A 14,442-nucleotide genomic window follows, 5' to 3' on the forward strand; every position below is an offset into this window, starting at 1 on the left:
ACCATATACAAGAACATTGACCCCCAGCCCTTTAGCACACACAGCCTCCAATCAACCACCAGTACAAACCACCTGCTCAGACCTGGAAACTCAAGGAAGATGACTCAACTGCCCTTATTAGCCCCCACTGACCCCTGCCCCCACAATCTCTTCAACCTCGGAAGAGACAATATCGTCCGCCAACTTTCCACCTTCATCAAAGCTTTGTTAACCATGGGCACCTTTCCCAGCACCTGGAAACACACAGAGGTCAGATCACCCATCCCCGCCAGGCCCCCCGCCAGCCCCAACATGCCCCCCATCCCCGCCAGGCCCCCCGCCAGGCCCCCCGCCAGGCCCAACATGCCCCCCATCCCCGCCAGGCCCCCCGCCAGCCCCAACATGCCCCCCATCCCCGCCAGGCCCCCGCCAGCCCCAACATGCCCCCCATCCCCGCCAGGCCCAACATGCCCCCCATCCCCGCCAGGCCCCCAGCCAGGCCCCCCGCCAGCCCCAACATGCCCCCCATCCCCGCCAGGCCGCCCGCCAGGCCCCCCAAGCCAGCCAGTGGCCCCAAATCCATATTGAATTAAACTCACTTGTTGGTCTGGAGGACCGTAGAGTAGCGCATACTGGGGGAGGACCCCATCCACAAGTTTCTCCAACTCTTCTCCAGTGAAGGCAGGGGCCCTTTCCCCAGTCGCAGCAGCCATTGTCCCTTCCAGACCGAGGTCACAGCAACACTTGCAGTATAGGTCCTCTCCTGTGAAAGTTCAAGTCGCAAGTGGATAAGTAGATAGGAAATGGCGGTCACGTCCGCGGCGGTGCGTACCGCGGCGGGGCGTACCGCCACCGCCGGCGCCCTTCGCCATTGGCTCCTGAAACCCATAGGCTTCAATGTTAACCAATGCGGCTTCGCGCCACGGTCTTCGCCCGCCGACCGCCGCGGTGTGCCACGCCAGCGCATTGACCTCACATCCCATTGTCACACTTCACAGGTCAGGCAGCCGCCATTTCGAGGGTCCACATGGCTCAATTTCAACTGCGTCACACAGGCCTAGGCCTTGCATAGCCACTCAGACACGCCATTCACTGCATAGAGAATCGTTTACTGTGCAAGCTGTGAGTACGTACCTGTGGGTTGCTTGACTCTGTGCTCCATGTTGTCCTTCCTAGGCACCGTCCGCTGGGTTTGGCGAGGAGACGGATGAATCCTCGCGTGTACCGACCGCTGGTGGACCTGTCGACAATGGAAGAACGCCACATTATCCTGACCTACCGGCTTGACCGTGCCACTATACATGAACTGTGTGCCCAGCTGGAGCCCGACCTGATGTCCCCCATCCGCCAACCCACAGGGATTCCCCCTCTGGTGCAGGTCCTGTCAGTACTCCATTTCCTGGCAAGTGGGTAATTTCAGACAACAGTGGGAATTGCTTCTGGGATGTCTCAGCCCATGTTTTCGAAGGTGTTATCCAGAGTGTTGTCTGCCCTGATGAAATACGTGAGGAGCTACATCATTTTCCCTGAGGTGGGCGAATTGGCTACAGTGAAGGGTGATTTCTACGCCCTTGGACATATTCCCAACGTCATTGGTGCCATTGATGGGACCCATGTGGCTTTGGTTCCCCCAAGAGACAGGGAGCAGGTGTACAGGAACAGAAAAAGTTACCATTCCATGAACATCCAGGTGGTGTGTTTGGCTGACCAGTACATCTCGCATGTAAATGCCAAGTTCCCTGAGTCAGTGCATGACGCCTACATCCTGAGGAATAGCAGCATCCCTTACGTGATGGAACAGCTAGAGAGACACCGTGTATGGCTATTGGGGGACTCTGGGTACCCCAACCTGTCGTGGCTACTGACCCCAGTAAGGAATCCCCGGACCAGGGCAGAGGAACGGTACAATGAGGCCCATGGGCGTACTAGGAGGGTGATCGAACGCACCCTTGGCCTCCTAAAGGCCTGGTTTAGGTGCCTGCATATGACAGGTGGATCCCTAATGTACTCACCTAAGAAGGTGTGTCACATCATCGTGGCCTGCTGCATGCTTCACAACCTGGCTTTGCGCCGCCAGGTGCCTTTCCTGCAGGAGGATGGTCGAGACGGTGGTGTGGTGGCAGCTGTGGAACCTGTGGAGAGTGACGAGGAGGAAGACGACGGGGCTGAAACAGACAACAGGGACAGAATCATTGAACAGTACTTCCAATAGGACACAGGTAACAATTCAAACATAATTTAGTGAATGTGAACTACTCTCCTGCATCTCTGCTGCCTGTCTATTTGCCCCAGTGTGTGATGACTGAGTTGTGGCTTTTCCCTCCCTATTTCAGATCTGGGGTCCCCACTACGAGTCCTGTGCTTCGTTTCCCCATGGACTACAGCTTTGTGGCAGCTGTTTGTTGACTTCACTATGTACAAGGACATATTTGCACTGTCATGTCAATTACAATATTTTGAAATCACAGCCAGACTCCAGATAGTTTTGTGCTAAATGGGTGTTTATTTCAGTGCTCAAAATGGGATGGGTGGTTTCAAGTGGGTGGGGGCTATGGTGAAGGAATGTCCATGGCAGAGTCCAGAGTAACAGTCACACAGGTGCATTGTCCAGAGGCCTGTGGAGAGATGGAGCATGGGCAGTTCATGGATGGACAGGGTGACAATGTGGGACAGTGGGATGACATCAGGTGGTATCCTTTGCTGGCGGGGGTCTTGACATCCTACTCTGTCTTCTTGCGAGATCTCAGGCCCCTCTTGCGGGGTGGTTCTTCTCCTGCAGGAGGTGGGGGTCTGGTGGGCTGCTGTTGTGCGGGGGCCTCCTGACCACTAGCGCCGGCGGAGGTGGTTGGCTGTTCTTGGTCCGGGCTAGTGGCAGGGGCCCTTTGTTGTTGTTGAGTGTCCGTCCTGGTGTTGATGAGGTCCTGCAGCAGCCCGACCATGGTAACCAGGGTGGAGGTGAGGGCTCTGATGTCCTCCCTGTACCCCCGATAGTGTTCCTCCTGCAGTACCTGGATCTCCTGGAACCGGGCCAGTACCGTCGCCATCGTCTCCTGGGAGCGGTTGTATGCTCCCATGATGGTGGTGAGGGCCTCGTGGAGAGTGGGTTCCCTGGGCCCGTCCCCCCCCTGTCGCACAGCTGCCCTCCGAGTTGCCCGGTTTCCCTGGGCCTCTGCCCCCTGGCCGGTGTGCCCACTACCACTGCCCCCAGGTCCCTGTTGTTGTTGGGGTGGTGGGTTATCCTGGGTGCCCTGTAGTGGTAGACACACCGCAGATTGACGCGCCCTGGAGACAGAGGCATGGGCCCGCTGGGTGGGAGCTGTGCTGGTGTTCCCAGAGGGGTTTGGGTCTGTAGTGGCCTGTGGCTGTCTGAGGGGAACCGACTGTCCAGAGGTCCCCGATGGTCCGGGCTGGTCATCGGTGTCCAGGTCGACAGAGCTGCTGCCATCGCTGACGGCCTCTTGGGTGGGGGGTGTGGAGAATTCTGGGCCCTCCGTGGCGGTGTGTTGGCGGTCGGGTCCTGCAGGGGTATAGAGGTATGGTTATAGTTTCAATGTGTGGCATATGGGTGTATCTGTGGGTTCCCGTGTCCCCAAGTGCTGGCATTCGTGTGTGGGGGCTTTGGTGAGGGTGGCTTGTGGGGGGGATGTGTAGATGCATTGGGCATGCTTTGGTGATGGGTGTCCATGCTTAGTGGACGCATGCAGGCCTAGGTTTTGGGATGTGTGGGTTGTGATGGTGAGACATTGGAAGGGAATAGGTGTGCTGGGGGTGGGGGTGAGGATGGTGGTGGGGGTGAGGATGGTGGTGGGGGTGAGGGTGAGGGTGAGGGTGGGGGTGAGGATGGGGGTGGGGGTGAGGGTGGGGTTCGAGGATGGGGGTGAGGGTTGGGGTATGATTTGGCATGCAGGTGGGGGGAAAGCAGTAGTGAAGCTTCAACTTACCAGTGTCCATTCCTCCGCCGACTCCTGCGAGGCCGTCAGGATGCAGGATGTTCAAGACTTCCTCCTCCCATGTTGTAAATTGTGGGGGTTGAGGTGGGGGTCCTCCGCCAGTCTTCTGCACGGCGATGTTGTGCCTGGATACCATGGAACGCACCTTCCCCCGTAGGTCGTTCCATCGCTTCCTGATGTCTTCCCGATTTCTGGGGTGCTGTCCCACAGCGTTGACCCTGTCGACAATCCTCTGCCATAGCTCCGTCCTCCGGGCAATGCTGGTGTATTGGACCTGTGTGCCGAAGAGCTGGGGCTCTACCCGAACGATTTCCTCCACCATGACCCTGAGTTCTTCGTCTGAGAAGCGGGGCTGTCTTTGGGGTGCCATGGAGTGGTGTGTATGATGTGTGGGGTGGAGTATGTGTAGTTAAGTGTGTTGAGTGTGGTGGTGTGTGTTGTTTTGTGTGTGGATATTGTGTGGGTGATGGTGTAGTGTGCCTCTGTGTGATGGTATTCTGTGATCGCTGATGTGTCTCTCAGTGCTTCTTTCTGAATTTTTTGTCGTAGGGGTTTGTGGGTGATGTGGGTGTGTGTTTTATATTGTATTGTGTGTGTGGGAGTGGTGTGTGTATGTGTATCAGGTGTGTGGAATTCAAATCGGCCAATGTGGCTGAGTTTTGTTCGTTTGTGTGTATTCTGACCGCGGCGGTGTGTACCGCCAATGGAAGACCGCGTTTGAAAGACCGCCGCGTGGATTCGTGGGTCGTAATGGCATGGGCGTATTTCTGTTGGCGTGACGGTGGAGGTTTGGTCACCTCCACTTTTCCGCCGACCGCTGGTCTGGCGGTCTGTTGTGGCTGTCGGATTTTCGGAGGTTTGGCTGCTGCGGGTCAGAATGACCGTGGCGGGTTACCGCGGCGGCATTATGGAGGATTTCTGACTGGCGGTAGGCGCCTTTTACCGCTGAGGTCAGAATGACCACCTCAGATACATCCTCGGATGGAAGCTCCTTGGTGGTGGCGGACACCTCTGTGAGCACCCCAGCTTCAGGTACAGCTGCCACCCCTTTACCATTACTGCCCTCCCAGTAGTCCCTCAGTGAGTTGCCCGTGCCTGCTCACCCAGGAGGGTGAGCATCTCCTCTGCCCAAGCACCTTATGCTCTGCCCTAGTGAGCCCTGTTGCCCTGAGTGAGGAGGCTATTGATCTCCTGAGATCCATCTCTGTAGGGCCGTCAACCATTGTGAATGCCATCCATGGGCTGGCATTCCAGATGCAGCAATGTAGTGCATTCCTGGAGGGCATCCACAGTGGATTGGCAGCCCAAAAGTGAACAATTCAGGCTCCGGCCTCCTCTCTGATGGCAGCCAATGTCCCTGTTCCTGCCGTCCCCCCTCCAACTATCACTTCCCAGTCCCAGTCTCCTCAACCCCAACCCATCCCATGCACACATACAGACGAGCATCCACAAAAGACAACACACAAGAGTGGCACACTCAAACATAGGCACCACACTTCATCCCACAAGCACTCACACAAACACCAGACAGTTGCAGACACAACCACGTCTACTGCCTCCACTGTTTCCCCCTCCTCCTCCGCCTCCCTCACGGTCACATTCACACTCACACCTGCATGCACTGCATCAACATCCACCACCAGCATCACCACACCATGCAGCACACACATCTCACTAGCAGACACCTCAACAACATTCATGCACGCGTCCTCTGTTTCCTCTCCCACCTATCTGTCCCCCTCTCCTAAAAGACACAAACACAAGCACTAAGACACCCAAAAGCCATTTACCTCATATCAGCACTCTGCCTATGCACCTGCAACCAAGTCCAGCAGACATACACCTCCAACAACCACTCTCTCAACCTCCACTCCCATCCCTCCTCCCTCATCCCGTCCCACCGTCCCTAAGATGCTTTTCCTTGCCCAACTTGACCTCTTTCCTTCCCCTCTGCCCCGTCCTGCCCATAAGAGCAGGGTCCCAATGACCCAGCCCAGGACCTCAGCCAAAAAGGGTACACAGACAGTGGTGGCGCCACCTAGTCATGGTGGCAAGTCAGTGAATGATCCAAGTCCACCAGCCAAGAAGATTAAGGATCCCACACCTCCTGCCATGGAGGAGAAGGAACTCACACCTCCTGCCATGAAGGGGAAGAAGTCCTTGACTCCTGCCAGGAAGGCTAAGGAGCCCGCACATCCTGCCATGAAGGGGAAGAAGCTCTCAACCCCTGACAGGAAGGGTAAGGGTCCAACACATCCTGCCATGAGGGGGAAGAAGCCCTCAACTCCAACGGAGGCTGTCAGGGTGACACCACCACCACCAATGGTCACAGGGCCCTCACTGCCAGCTGAGGAAGTGCAGCCTACTCCTCCTGCAGAGGCTACCCAAGAGGCACCAATACCTGCTGAGATAGTGCAGCCCTCACCTTCAGCAGAGGCTGCCCAGGAGGCACCTTCACCTGCTGACACAGTGCAGCCGTTACCTCCAGAGGACACAGTGCAGCCCTCATCACCAGCAGAAGCCATGTAGGCCACCCTCCAGGGACTTCTGTACAAGGGGCCCCCTCCAGAAGCAGTGGGAATGTTCCCCACCTGAGAGACTGTGACCTTGCACTCCCCAGCAAATAGAAAAGGGCATGGATCCCCCTCCAGAATCAGTGGGAAAGTCACTCACTCCAGAGACTATGGCCTTGCACTCCCCAGCACAGAGAAATGGGCATGGAGCCCCCTCCAGGACCAGTGGGAAAGTCGCCCACTCCAGAGACTGTGGCCTTGCACTCCCCAGCAGAGAGAAATGTGCATGTTCCCGTATTCAGCTGAGGTGCCTCCACCCACACCCCCCATCCCTCTGAGGTGCCTGCCCACTTGCAAACTGATACTCCTGCAGAGTGCTATCCGGATGAAGTCAGAATTCGAATTGGGCCTTGGATTGTGCCCTGTGGCCATGTGGGCCCTTAGTACTTTGGACTGGGCATTGGACCTTTGTGTCCATTTGTACATATCTGTTTTTCATACAATTGGGTCTTTTGGTAGCTGTTCACAATCAATACATTCTCATTACTGCCTTCTTGTTGTCCTTGCATTATTATGCCATGTGTCGTGTGCCATTGGTTTTTATCTGAAGCTGGTTGTGTTTATGGTGCATGTGTTTCGGGTGTGTGTTGTGTGTGTGTGTGTGTCAGTCTCATTTTCCTCCTCCCTGCCCTTGTGTGCTAGGCAGCTGTACTCACAGTCATCGTCTTCGTCGGCATTGGTGTTCCAGGTGGAGCGTGGCATAGATGAGCATCAGGAAGACTTGTAGTTCTGGTTCCATGACGGTGTTGTTCTTCTCTTTGTCTCTGATGGGGAGTCTTTGGTCTTCTGTGTTCTGTTTCTGCAAGGCTTTTGATGGCATTGGTAACCCCCAGAAATCGTGGCGCAGTTTCCTGGGTCATGATATGGTGGGCGGTACTTTGTCTTCCGCCTGGCTGTTGATGGCTACTGCCGTGGTGACTGGTGTTAATGCCCTGGCTGTTGGTGTGGTACATTGGCTGTCTACGGGAGTTATCACTGCCATGGTCATGATTTGATGGTAATTACCACCAACCTGTTGGCGGTATTAACGCCACTTTATCACTGACCTCCAATGTCATAATGAGGGTCCACATCTTCCTGGGAGACCTCAACTTTCACCTGGAAGACCTCATCGACACCAACTCCACCAACCTTTTGGAAAAACTGGACAACATTGGCCTCAAGCAGCTAGCCACTGACCCAACACATGTGGCAGGACACACGCTGGACCACATTTTTTTATCCAGCAACAGAATAAGATTCACCCACTCCTCGGACCTCACCTGAACGGACCACTCCATCATACACCTCGCCATTACTGGACATCTCTGTTCCATCCCCAATTGCCACAGTGCACCTTCTCACAGCTGGAGCAAGGTCAACAATGGACCGATGCATTCTGCACCACTCAGCTCAACTACTCTCCCATCCTGGACCAAGCAGTTTGAAACTTCAATGACTGGATCAACAATGCCACTGACTGAGTTGCTCCAGCAAACCAGCCAAAACGCACAGACCAGCCACACATGCCATCTGGGACATCTTGGAACTCAGAAGGGCAAAATACAAATGCAAATAGCTGGAGAGAAGATAGTGCTGCAGCAGAAACAAAATCGACAGAGTCAAATTTAAGTCAGCCCTCAACAATTACCGCAGACAGATCAAAAGAGCAAAGAGGGAGGCCCTGACAGACCAAATCGAGACCAGCATCAACAGAACCAAGGAACTCTTCACCATTGTCAGACAGTTCACCTGGCCGGCAGCCACTGAAAACTCAATCTCTGCATCACAAAAGTTCTGCGATGCACTCGCTAACCATTTTTGCAATAAAATTGCAACCATATACAAGAACATTGACCCCCAGCCCTTTAGCACACACAGCCTCCAATCAACCACCAGTACAAACCACCTGCTCAGACCTGGAAACTCAAGGAAGATGACTCAACTGCCCTTATTAGCCCCCACTGACCCCTGCCCCCACAATCTCTTCAACCTCGGAAGAGACAATATCGTCCGCCAACTTTCCACCTTCATCAAAGCTTTGTTAACCATGGGCACCTTTCCCAGCACCTGGAAACACACAGAGGTCAGATCACCCAGCACCTGGAAACACACAGAGGTCAGATCACTCCTCAGCATATCCCAATGAAGTGCAAAACTGACAATCTATCTCCTTGCTCCCGTTCCCTACTAAAGTCTTATTGAAGGCTGTCAACCTCCAACTCACTGAACACCTGGTAAGACACAACATACTAGACTCCTCCCAGTCAGGTTTTAGACCCAACCACAGCACCGGGACAGTGCTGATCACTGCTTCAGATGACATCTGAGCCCTGCCTGGCAGAGGAGAATCCAGTGCCCTCATCCTTCGTGACCTGTCTGTCTCCTTTAACATGGTTTCCCAACACACACTTATCTACCGCCTGCACCAAAAAGGAAGAACCAGCGACACACTCAGATGGATGGCATCCTTTATCACAAGATACACACAGAAAATGTGCCCTCCCTCTTCAAATCACACACCAAGCATGACATCTGCTGCATCCACCAGGGCTCGTCCCTCAGCCCCACAGTCTTCAACATCTACATGATGCCTCCTGCCGGCTTCATCATATCTCACAATATCAACTTCATCTCCTACGCTGATGACACCCAGTTCATCCTATTGCTCTCCACTGACCCAACTGCAACCAAGAAGAATCTCCACAACTGCATGAAAGGCGTTGCAGCATGGAGGAAGGACGGCTTCCTAAAATTGAACACAGACAAGACTGAAGTTCTCATCTTTGGTAAAGACTCAGCCCTCTGGAATGATTCCTGGTGATCTCAGACCCACTCCCACACCGAAAAGCCATGCCCACAGCCTCGGCATCATCCTAGACAGTGAGCTCTCCATGACACGTCAGGTCAACTCTGTTTCGCTCAGCCTGCATCCAGACGTTGTGCATGTTCAGAAATTTTTTCAAGTGACTCCCCATCAACACAAGAAAGAAAGTTACTCATGCTCTCATTAACAACCGGCTTGACTGTGGCAATGCACTCTACACAGGCACCTCCACTGAGCTCATGCACAGGCTCCAAACAATACAGAACGCTGAAGCCAGACTGATTCTTGGTCTGCCAAAGAGCGTGCACATCCCCCAGCACCTGAAAGAACTCCACTGGCTCCCGGTTCAGAAGAGATGCCACTTCAAGCTCCTCACCCATGCCTTAAAAGTCCTCCATGACCAAGGACCCACCTACCTGAACCAGCAACTGTACTTCCATCTCACTAGCAGGAACCTCCGCTCTGCACACCAGGCCCTCACACAGATCCCTCACACCCATTGCTGCCATGCTGGAGGACACTCCTTCTCCTTCCTTGCCACCAAAGCCTGGAACATCCTCCCACTCCAACTCCTCATTGCCCCTTCACTCAGAGACTTCAAGAAACGCCTCAAAACCTGACTTTTCAAATGAGGCTATCCTCAGCGCCTAGACAACCTTATGTTTGTCAAGTCGCAGTCGACAAATACATGATTGATTGATTGATTTACTCCATGTTACAACATCAACCTCAATTCCCAGGTCTGTCATGGGAACCTCGTTTATCCATGTAGCTCCTTGGAGAATTGATACATTTGTTTAAATTGATAGTCCACTGCTCAGGATGTTCCAAACTCAAGGAAACTGTTAAACTTTCTCACTATGTCTAAATGATAAGGCCTATTACCAAAGCTATTCGTCTCATAAGAACGAAGTCTTGAATAAAACTCACATCATTAAAAAAAAGAATCACCATTTCCTGCACAGTCACGAAAGGTAAGACTAACAGGCCTCACTTAGCTAAGGCAAGTGAAGTAAAGCAATACATTTAATTATTATGTTTTGATGAACACATTTTTAATACGAAAATGTATGCATTCAACAGTATTAATTCCTCAATAATATGCAGGTTACATTAGGTTTGAACTAAAAGACTGTAATACATTTCAATTGCTATAATGCAGAACCCAATTTCTTTATTTTTGCACATGTATTTAACCATTAATAATTAGAAATTCAATATTATTTCAATGCACCCTTTTAGTCTAAGATCTAAATTATAATATCATATCAATTAGATCTTGCAAATGTGTGATTCATAATCCATACTACCAGGGTTTCTAACACTAGTTTAAATGACTGCACATTTAAAATGTTTTCACATGGTATCTTTCTACATTCAAACTATTAGTACTTTGGATAACATAAGTCATTTAATGTCAAGTATTGATGACTTCTGTGAAATGTGAGACAGCACTAAATTATGAGTACAACAGAATTTATGTATAAAGCATTAAAAAGTCAGAGAAAGCAAGTACACAGCATAAAAGTGAGGGACAGAAGTGAACTGGACAAGTAAGAGCAAAGGGAATAGAAATGTCTGTGCTCTTGGAGGAGCAGATGAGCAGAGAAGGAGAGAAAGAGGCATGAGATAAAATAGACTTATGCATCTTGGAATTCAAGAAGTACATAGGAGAAGGAAGAACACAAGGACAGTCAATAGAATGAGGGCAGAGAGCCAAAATAATGTGACAGATACACATGACAGTGTTTCCAGCCTATAGCTGGGAGAAGAAGACTCAAAAAGCCAATTGTTTCAGGTTGGCATGTGGACACGTGTGCATACTAGGTGGCCATCTTAATGATTTTTGTTGGATAAAACCGCAAAAAACATTCATGCAATTTTGGAGTGCTCTTTGAAATGAGGTATAAAAGAGTAATTGAAAGATTGCCAATGTGCAGGCATACACATACATTGGGACGGATGGCCTTTTTTCAGCGGTTTTGACCTTAAACAATGACCTAAATAAATAAGCATTGGCAAAGTCATGAACTCCACAAGCAGTTTTGCAAAATGGCATCTTTGCAAATGCTTCTTTGTAAAGAAGAGAAGATCAAATAAGTTTAATATGTGGTGATGTATTGTGCTTGATCTTAGCTAAATTGTTGAAAAATGCTTGTTGTCTGATGTCTTCCTTTTTAACTTCTGTATTACCAGTCTAGTGATGCCATTTTTATTTAACCCTCATGGATCTGGAATGAGTTCAGTAAATTCTTATATTAAGTTAATATATTTAAAGAAGAGTCATTGGCTGAGGTAGGTATGAGTAGAGCTATCAGGAGTACCCAGGAAGAAATGATAATTAGGCCACATTGTGAAAGAATTGCTTTTGGGCAGATAAGCACAGGCTACTAGATGTGCAGCCTAGAAGGTGACCCCTTAGTCTGCTTGAAAGCTGACAATGTTTTCCCCCATGGTTCACAGAGATGCTCTTCAGGGGAAGAATATTTCTGAAGATATATTGGAACTATGAGGAAGCATTTCTAGGGTATGATGTTGGCAGCTCCAAAAGCAACTATTTATACTTTCAACCTGTCACATTGCAGTGGAACAGGGGAGTATCTCAGCTCAGGTGAAATCCTACAGTGTTGCACTGAAAGGTGGAAACATGAAATTATCATATTAGTGGCTTGACAAAATTTGAAGATAGCTACAAAAGTCTTGCAATTGCAGACAGGATAATGAAGAAAGTCCTGAGACATTGAACAAAGAAGTAGTCATGTTCTCTCTTACCATCTGATTGAATCTAATTACCAAAGACTCAGGAACCATTTCCTGAACTGTCACCCTGGATACTAGGATAGTTGAATTGATTTTGGTGCTATACATGCATGTTCCTTCAATCTGAAGTGGACAAATCATTGCTGTCTGGTAGCCTGGTAACCAATATCTCATAAAGCATAGAAGCCTGAGACATGTGGATCGAGTTCATTGTAGCTAAGAACATATCTTTTCAAAACAATCTGCTTGACAAATGCATTAGCTCACACTAGTCCAGTGGTGCCCTGTAGCTTCATCAAAAATTGATCATCCATGGATGTCCTGTAAGAATCAAAGCCCTTATCACCGACTTTAGCTTTCCTTTAATCAGTATGTAGCATCACCAGTGTTAGAGCCCCACCATCCAATAACTGTGAAATATGCATTGAAGGTCGTGGATGAAGCTCCAGCCTCTGTCGGGAAAGACACTACTACCTTCATCTGTGGAAGTTTATTGGCCCATTTTAAGCAATTTAGGCGGTCATTCTGACCGCGGCGGTCGCCGCCCGCCAAGCGGTTCCCGCCGAAAGACCGCACCGCGGTCATTCCGGCTTTCCCGCTGGGCCGGCGGGCGACCGCCAGAAGACCGCCGGCCGGCCCAGCGGGACAGCCCCTTCAACAATGAAGCCTGCTCGGAATGGAGCCAGCGGAGTTGAAGGGGTGCGACGGGTGCAGTGGCACCCGTCGCGATTTTCACTGTCTGCTAAGCAGACAGTGAAAATCTTTGTGGGGCCCTGTTAGGGGGCCCCTGCACTGCCCATGCCAATGCATGGGCAGTGCGGGGGCCCCCAGGGGGCCCACGGCACCCGTTCCCACCATCCTGTTTCCGGCGGTGGACACCGCCAGAAAAAGGCTGGCGGTAAGGGGGTTGGAATCCCCATGGCGGTGCTGCAAGCAGCGCCGCCATGGCGGGTTCCCTGGGCCAGCGGGAAACCGGCGGGAAACCGCCGGCTCCCCTTTTCCGACCGCGGCTTTACCGCCGCGGTCAGAATCGCAAGGAAGCACCGCCAGCCTGTTGGCGGTGCTTCCGCCACACTCCGCCATGGCGGTCATGGACCGCCAAGGTCAGAATGACCCCCTTAATCTACATATACTCACTCTGCCTTAACTTCCTAAACAGCCTCTCTTTCTCTGTGAAGACCCTGATATGTTCAACACTGGAGATGAGGTGATTTACTAAGTTAAGTAAGGTTATGCACACTCACAAATCATTCTGACATTTACCTCAGTTACTGTATCAGAACCAACTATGGCACACATGGAGACATTTCTATTTTTTCCCATAAGATAGTGCTTGTTTAATGAATCTTTGTCTTAAAGGCTAATCTTATTGGCTTTTGTAAATTTCTTTCAAAACATTTTCTGCATTATTTTCCATTAGAAACCTACAGTGACATGAATATTGATGCCTTTGAACCCTAACTTTCACTGAATACCAACTCACTTAGATTCGCCCAAGGCATCAACCTAACCCTCAAAGAACATATTGCCAAAAAATGCTCTCACTTCTAAAGAATATCAGAATGTTTCTTTCAATAAGTCTCCAGAACTACTGTTCAAGCCCTTGTACTCTCTCATCTGGATGCTGGAAATGCCTGACTCCATGCCCCCTCCCTCCAGACTCCACATTGGAACCCCTTAGGGGCATCCTCCACAACACACTAGGCTTCATCCAGAGCCTGAAGAAATATGATCACATCCTTACCCATGTCAGCTGTTAGCTCCCATTGCCGGGCTGCACCATTTTCAAACCTAGCTGCATCATTTACAAAGCCATCACAACCAGAATCCTTTCTTATCTTGCAGATAGGCTTACCATCTCGGGTGGTTCTTGTCACACCCACAGCCAGGGCACATTTTGACTATCGAATGCAAACTAAGGGGGTCATTCCGACCCCGGCAGTCAAGGACCGCCGGGGCCGGGGTCGGCGGGAGCACAGCCAACAGGCTGGCGGTGCCCCGCAGGGCATTCTGACAGCGGCGGTTTGGCCGCGGTCAGAACAGGAAAACCGGCGGTCTCCCGCCGGTTTTCCGCCGGTTTTCCGCTGCCCTCTGGAATCCTCCATGGCGGCGCAGCTTGCTGCGCCGCCATGGGGATTCCGACACCCATACCGCCATCCTGTTCCTGGTGGTTCGCCCGCCAGGAACAGGATGGCGGTATGGGGTGTCGTGGTGCCCCTGGGGGCCCCTGCAGTGCCCATGCCAATGGCATGGGCACTGCAGGGGCCCCCGTAAGAGGGCCCCACAAAGAATTTCAGTGTCTGCTGAGCAGACACTGAAATTCGTGACGGGTGCAACTGCACCCATCGCACCTTCCCACTCCGCCGGCTCCATT

The sequence above is a fragment of the Pleurodeles waltl genome, chromosome 12 (assembly GCF_031143425.1).
Source record: "Pleurodeles waltl isolate 20211129_DDA chromosome 12, aPleWal1.hap1.20221129, whole genome shotgun sequence".
Classification (NCBI taxonomy): Eukaryota; Metazoa; Chordata; class Amphibia; order Caudata; family Salamandridae; genus Pleurodeles; species Pleurodeles waltl.